The 6,786-nt window shown below is 41.6% G+C and overlaps 1 long non-coding RNA gene across 1 annotated transcript; it reads left to right on the top strand.

Moving 5' to 3' along the window:
- The first annotated feature begins 8 nt into the window (after positions 1–8).
- LOC113989509 lies at positions 9–1,226 on the top strand. The gene is made up of 2 exons (XR_005563530.1): positions 9–90; positions 963–1,226. It is a non-coding gene; the product is annotated as an uncharacterized LOC113989509 (long non-coding RNA).
- The last annotated feature ends 5,560 nt before the right edge of the window (positions 1,227–6,786 follow it).

The raw sequence follows: 6,786 nt of genomic DNA, 5'->3' as shown, positions 1-6,786 counted from the left end.
GCGCCGTTGCGCGCTGCGGCCGCCGCAGCGGAGCGCGGCGCTGCGGGGGCGTCGTGGCCGGTAGGGGGCGCTGCGGCGCCGGCGGAGCAGGTGAGGCGCCTCAGGCCGCCATCTTGTGCCGGGGGCGTCGTTCCCGCCGCCCAGGGCGCCCCGCGGGCAGGGCGGCTGTGCGGCCGGGGGTGTGTGGAGCCCGTGGGGCGCTCTCTGCTCGCTCTCTGCCGGCCGTGGCAGCCATATGTGAAAGGGAACGACCCACTGCCTGGCCTGGCCTCAATGGTTTCCCAAAGCTTGCCGAGCAAGCGCAGCCCTCTCCGGGAGAACAAAAGCAGCTTTAATATTCATTGGAGTGCCGCTTCGGGAGATAAAGTCTGATTATTCCTAAGCCTGTTTAAATAACAGAACTGTTTCCCGTTGTTAGGGCTGTTTCCTGTTGTCAGGATCTGCGGCATAATTTTAGCCCTTAATTAAAATTCTAGCACGGATTTTGGCAGCTAGAAATAGAACAGTGCAATTAGGAATGCTCCAAATATAGCACCAGCTTTTTTTTTCTTTTTTTCCCCCCACACTATACTTTCAGTGGGAACAGCTTCATCTTTTTACTTCGTAGAATCACAGAATGTTAAGGGGTTGGAATGGACCTTACAGATCATCCAGTTCCAACCCCCCTGCCATGGGCAGGGACAGCTCCCACCACACCAGGTTGCTGAGGGCCCCATCCAGCCTGGCTTTGAACACTTCCAGGGTTGGGGCATCTGCAACCTCCTTAGGCAACCTGTTCCAGTCTTGTCACCCTCACAGTAAATAATTTCTTCGTAATATCTTAGCTGATTTTCCCCCTTTTCAATTTATATCCATTATTCCGTGTCCTATCACTACACTTCCTGACGAAGAGTCTCTCCCTGGCTTCCCTGTAGGCCCTGGAAAGGTGCTATGAGGTCTTCACACAACCCTCTCTTCTCCAGGTTGAACAGCCCCAACTTCCTCAGTCTGTGTCATGATACTCAGAGAAATGAGTAAGACAGGGTGTACTGGATTGGGAGCCATTGAAGGGACACAGGTGATGCCAGCTGAAAGTCACCAGCTGATGGGAACAGCTCTAAGGTTCCTCTTACTCCTGTCAGCACTTCCTCTGCTGGAAGCGGAATTCATGTCAACCTGCAAAACCATTAAAGAAGCAAATTGTCCTTCCGTTGTTCTTACCAATAAAAAAGAACCAAACCTGAAAAGGCATCAGCTTTTTTTATTTAAAAAGCACTGTAAATTCCCCCCCCCCTTTTTTTTAGCTTGTCTCTTGACAAAGTTTGGCTTTTTTCAGGGATAAGGAGTTAAGATTCCTAGAAGAAGGTAACGGGACTAAATTTTTTTCATTGGCTCTTGTATAGGTTTCTTAGCAGAGACAGCGCACGATATGAAGTGGCAATGCAAAGTAATTTTAAACAAAGTGATTAAGAACATTCAGCACTTAAAATATCCGATATGTGCCCTGTCTGTACAAAGCTTGAGTGCTGCTACAGTTATGGTAGTTTATAACAAATGCTATCCAGATGAAGCATCTTTCGGGAAACTCAATTTCTTTATATTCTATATATGTGCAGCAGAGTTTCAATAATTAAAGGAGAGAAGTTTCTAACTAACTAACTTTAACATGGTTAAAGCAGTCAGTAAACCCCATAGAGGTAATGGAAGAAAGTCAATGCTTATCTCTCCAGCTTTCCTGTAGGCCCCCTTCAAATACTGGAAAGTTGCTATGAGGTCTCCATGCAACCTTCTCCAGGCTGAACAACCCCAACTTTCTCAGCCTGTCTTTGAAGGGGAGCTGCTCTAGTGCCCTTATCAACTTTGTGACTCTCATCTGGACTTGCTCCAACAGTTCCATGGCCTTCTTATGTTGGAGATACCAGAACTGTAGGCAGTACTCCAGGTGGGGTCTCACAAGAGCAGAGCAGAGGGAGAGAATCTCTTGACCTGCTGGCCACACTGCTTTTGATGCACTCCAGAACACGGTTGGCTTTCTGGGCTGTGAGTGGTCATTGCTGGCTCATGTTGACTTTTTCATCAACCATCACCTCCAAGTCCTTCTCTGAAGGGAGAAAGTCTTAACATTACTATATCATTACAGCCTTGACATTTTGAGGGCAGGTTGGAGGGGGAAGACTGTTAACAAGCTTCCGTGATATTCTTGCATCTATAACCACAGGAGCAAGCATATTACTTTTGGGTAAGTCATGAGCAGTTACAGTTTTATTCACCATGGATTTAATTCCAAGACCTCATCTAGTCACAATAATTTCAAAGAGATCAGACAGGAGAAAATGTTGTTGTCCCTATGAAATTTATATCAACAGAAAAAGAAAGTAATATTAATTCATAGATTCTTGACATTCATTGTCCTCATATAGAGATACACAGCGACTAAAGTGAGCATTGCCCCTTCCTGACAGCGCTACCACTTCCTCACTGGATATTTTATTTTCTTGTTTTATTATTGTTCTCAGGAAATCCACATAGAATCCAATAACATACTTCTACTCACCATTTTAAGTCATTTGAAGCATTTTTTCAAGTTTTTGTTGTTAAACAAGGCCCCCTGCCCCCTTAAGGCCTGGAAACGGCACAGCAGTGCCGGCATCGCCACCTGGCGAACATCACCCGAACGGGAAGTGGATCCCCAGGGATTAGCGCAGACGGAGTACTGGGACAAGAGCATTAGGCGAGGCATCTGATGTCAGCGTGTTAATTAAAGTGGGAATGTAAGCCATGGGAAAGGTGAGAGAACAGAAGTCATAAAACCTTCTTATTTGCAACATATGGGCATCATTAAGAAAAGGTTGAAAGGTAATCAAAGAAGCTATAATGACAATAAATTGTGTTTATCTTGTAATAAACATTTAGATGTCAATTTCTCCTGTATCATTCTTTCATTCGGATTTCCAGTCTCTTCTCTATTGTTCCCAGTTCTTCATCTATCCTTCAGATTTGTCACAAGCCCTGTATTCCCTGAAATTTCACCTGGAGCTTTCTGTTCACATTTTTTATAACTTCATCTCCTTGCTCCCAGCTATTGACCGTGTAAGAGATAATCCATGTTTCTCAGCTCTCCATGCTGGTTCCCCAATACTGGCCCAAATGCCAGAGGTGAGTTTTACCTTTGCCAAAACCTTTGCCTGGTGGGGACACTTAATAGAGTTTATTTTCTGTAACCACTTGACTCTTTTTATGAAATTTCGAAGAGCTTAATATCTCCAAAGACTTTAAGTAAAAATTGATTATGACTGGACGGGTGGTTGGATGTGTGTAGAGACAAACAGATATGTGTCCACATGGTGTGGTTGCTTGAAAATTATCAAATAGGCACTGCTCCCTAGGCTGGCTCCAGAATATGAAAGTGTAGATGGTACCTAAGCTTTTCTTCATAAAATCAGAAAATAATGTCTCAGCATGGCAGAGGAAGAGAGTAATGCACATGACGTTGTCCTCACTGAAGAACAGTTACAGCAGAATTCCTGCCAAATTAATTTTGTGCTTGTACCGAAAGCCAGAAGGGACACTTGAAAGGTGGAGGAGAGTCTAATACTATGGAAGGAGTGAGCAAACACAAAGCTCAGATGGATAACATCTAACTTCTGGTAGGTATTTATTTAGCACTCAGCACTGGGGTCTGACTCTAAAACTGAAACCTGTCAGACCAGCAAGATGTAAACGCCAGTGTGGTCAGAGGACTACACTTGTACCTCTATGAAAATAGTGCGCTCCTAGGAAGGTCAACCCTCCCAGTTTATTTAGATAAGATACATAATAGAATCCTTCAGTTAGGAAGTAAACTTTAAACTCTTTGTTAGCTCATCTGTTCCCCAGGGAAAGCTCACAAGTAGGTTGGGTGGTTACATTTTATGCCATTTTGAGTATCTCTCATGGTACTGGGCGAGTTCGTACAGTTATTTAACCCCATTTGCTTATTGTGACTTACAAAGACAGTGAAGTCACAAGAATGTGTTTTAAAATGTACTCTTAGCTGATCTAAAGCCAGTCCATAAAAGCAGAGTAACAAATCATAGTTGTGGTTTTTGTAGTTCAGAGATACTCACTGGCCTTGTAGAGGATCTCAGAGTGAACTAGCAAAACAGGTTTGGGGTTAAGTTTTGTAGGTATTGCAAACATACAAGAATATTGTGGGATGGCTATGCATCACTTACATTACTGGCTTGGATCTCAGCCCTTTTCATCATGTCCACGTGGGATTTTAGATACCACAAAAAAGTTACAATTCTATTGCATGGGAAAAAGCATCTTTTGCAAAATGCAGAGCCCAATTCCACCATCCTTCCTTACACAGTCTCAAAGCTGACTTGCAGGCAAGGGTGACAGTGGAGAAGGCCAAAGGGATCTACTGCTCTGTGGACCCAACACATACCAGAGTGGAAGTGCAGAAAAAAGAGAAGGATGCTGTAGGCTTCCAGCTACAGAAAAGCCTTTGGAGCCCTAGTGTGCTAAGCATAGCTTCTAGGGATGTATGCAGATTTACACAAGGGCTGGACACAGAACAAGAATGCTAATCTTTTGTTCATGGTAACAGATCAAGCTTGGTAATGTACAACTGAGCTGAAATAGGAACATGGAAATCCCAGATGGCATTCAGACTGGCTGTAATAAACAATAATTTCCACTTCAATGGCATACAAGGTATTCACTGTGCATTGCAAACTTTAATTAATCCTCACAGTCCAGTTGGGATGCAGAAGAATTACATCCCCCATCATGAAGGAAATATAGCTCCAGCATAAAACGTGGCAACTCCGTAAAAGCACACAGCAACATTGCCCGGGAATTTCAGTCAGGATGGATACTGCACTAAGACTACAAGAGAATTCAGTTGAATAGATTGAAGAGAGAAAGAATTAAATACAAACTGAAGATGAAAATCAGCAATGCCTCCCTCCTGACATCAGACCATGAAACAGAGATGTTAAACAGCAGGCAACTTAACCACCGTCACAAACAGTGCAGAATTTCATACTCCAGTGTTATAGCTGCTGATTGAGCTAGATCAGTATTGGCAAAAGTGTTGTTCGAGCAATTGTGGGGGATTCTAGCAGCAAAGCCAAGAGCACTGCCGAGCAGCTATTAAGTGGCTATTCTTCAGTCACGCTGCACTCAAAATAGCTTTCCAACAGAGGGAAAGCAAATTCTATTGGCTTCAACACCTGGTTGAGCAACTTAATAAGGACAAAATTGAAAGTTAGAGCTGAATCATTATTTATTTTATAACTACATCTTCATCAGACAGTCCACTCCAAAATGAGAGTTATTTCGTTTCAAATCAAGCTTGTGCAAGGTTTTTCTGTAGGTTCATTCAGCACAGAGGTGAGGGGAAGGTTCTTTGAAAACAATTTCAGACAGCAGCTGCTTCAGAGGAGAAGAGTCATCTACAATCATGGGAGGATTTTTTCCGTTTTCTCCAGTTCTGCCATGCTTTTCCCAAACTGTATTTCTTAAGTGTATTTTTAATGCACCAGGAAAATTGTAGCAGTGAAAAGACTGTATTTAGTGTTATTTGGGTAACATGTCCATTTCCAGACAGCATTTCAACAGAGATGAGCAAAGAGTCAGGAGAGAAAAATGCCTCTGTCCTGTGCACAGCAGACACAGAAAACAGTTTGTTCCTCTTATTGAAATTACCTTTTGTGTACTCGAAAGTTGTTACTATTTTACCTCTTAATTTTCTTTTCCCTGAAGTTCAGCTGTTCAGAGGAATGTCAGATTAAATTTATCCTAATTCCTTCAGCTTTTCCTTACAAGTATACTTTTAGCAAGCCTGATAATTATTGTTATCTTCCTCTGTTTTTTTCCCCAGTAGGACAATACCTTCCTTGAAATATCCAAAATTGGACACAGCTGGGGCAGACATCTTCAAGGAGAGCTGAAGAATTGCTAAATATTTTTTAGGTGATAATATAGGCTATAAATTGCAATAAGGGTTTCCCTTTTTTACAGCAGCATAACATTTCTCACTTCTATTCATCTTATGATCTATTTAACATCCAAATCTGTTTCTGACATGCAATTATTTAGCTTGTTCTTCCTCACCTTATTTTTCTGCAGTTCATTATTCTTGCCTAAGTGTGTGACCTGTTTGTTTTTACTGAGTTGCATCCTCACAACGCCTCTTGATGTTGTTCTACAATATATACCTGTTATGCTTGATTGGCAAAAATACCTACCCACAGTAACTGTGAATAAATCAACGTTTGTTTATTCAAAAAGAAGTTGCTCTCTTATCTAGAGAAATCTAACAAATAAAATTTTCACATCTTTTCTATTGAATCAGATTATCCTTTTTTATCTAGATTATTTTTCGAAGAGGAGAATACCCTGCTGCCTCATTTAAAAAAAAGAGAATTTAGAAGTCATTATTTGAAAATAAAGATTAAAGCAATGTAGATTTTGGCATTGTAGTCTCACAGAAGGTGGATGTGAAGCATTCTCAGTTATGATATCCATATTTGTACCTAGTACCATGCCAGGCTATGAATAGATATTATAGGAATCCTGTTCATGTGCTCTGTGAATTTCCATATATTTGTTTCACTTTTTATTTGTTGTCTTTTCAGAATATAAAATAAATATGTAGAAAAATTAGAGAATCGTTTTTGTCTGCTCACCAAGTTTCTCCTCACCAAAATATAAATTAAGACATAGAAGGGAAGAAACAATGAAAAATAAGAGTGAAATGACACAGGAAGAAGCAACAACTTCCTTCAAAAAGTTAAGGGTATCATTTTAGAGTAA

The sequence above is a fragment of the Pipra filicauda genome, unplaced genomic scaffold, assembly GCF_003945595.2.
Source record: "Pipra filicauda isolate LSUMZ 115617 unplaced genomic scaffold, ASM394559v2 scaffold217_size2002032_pilon, whole genome shotgun sequence".
Lineage (NCBI taxonomy): Eukaryota > Metazoa > Chordata > Aves > Passeriformes > Pipridae > Pipra > Pipra filicauda.
This window is presented reverse-complemented; position numbering and strand designations above follow the sequence as displayed.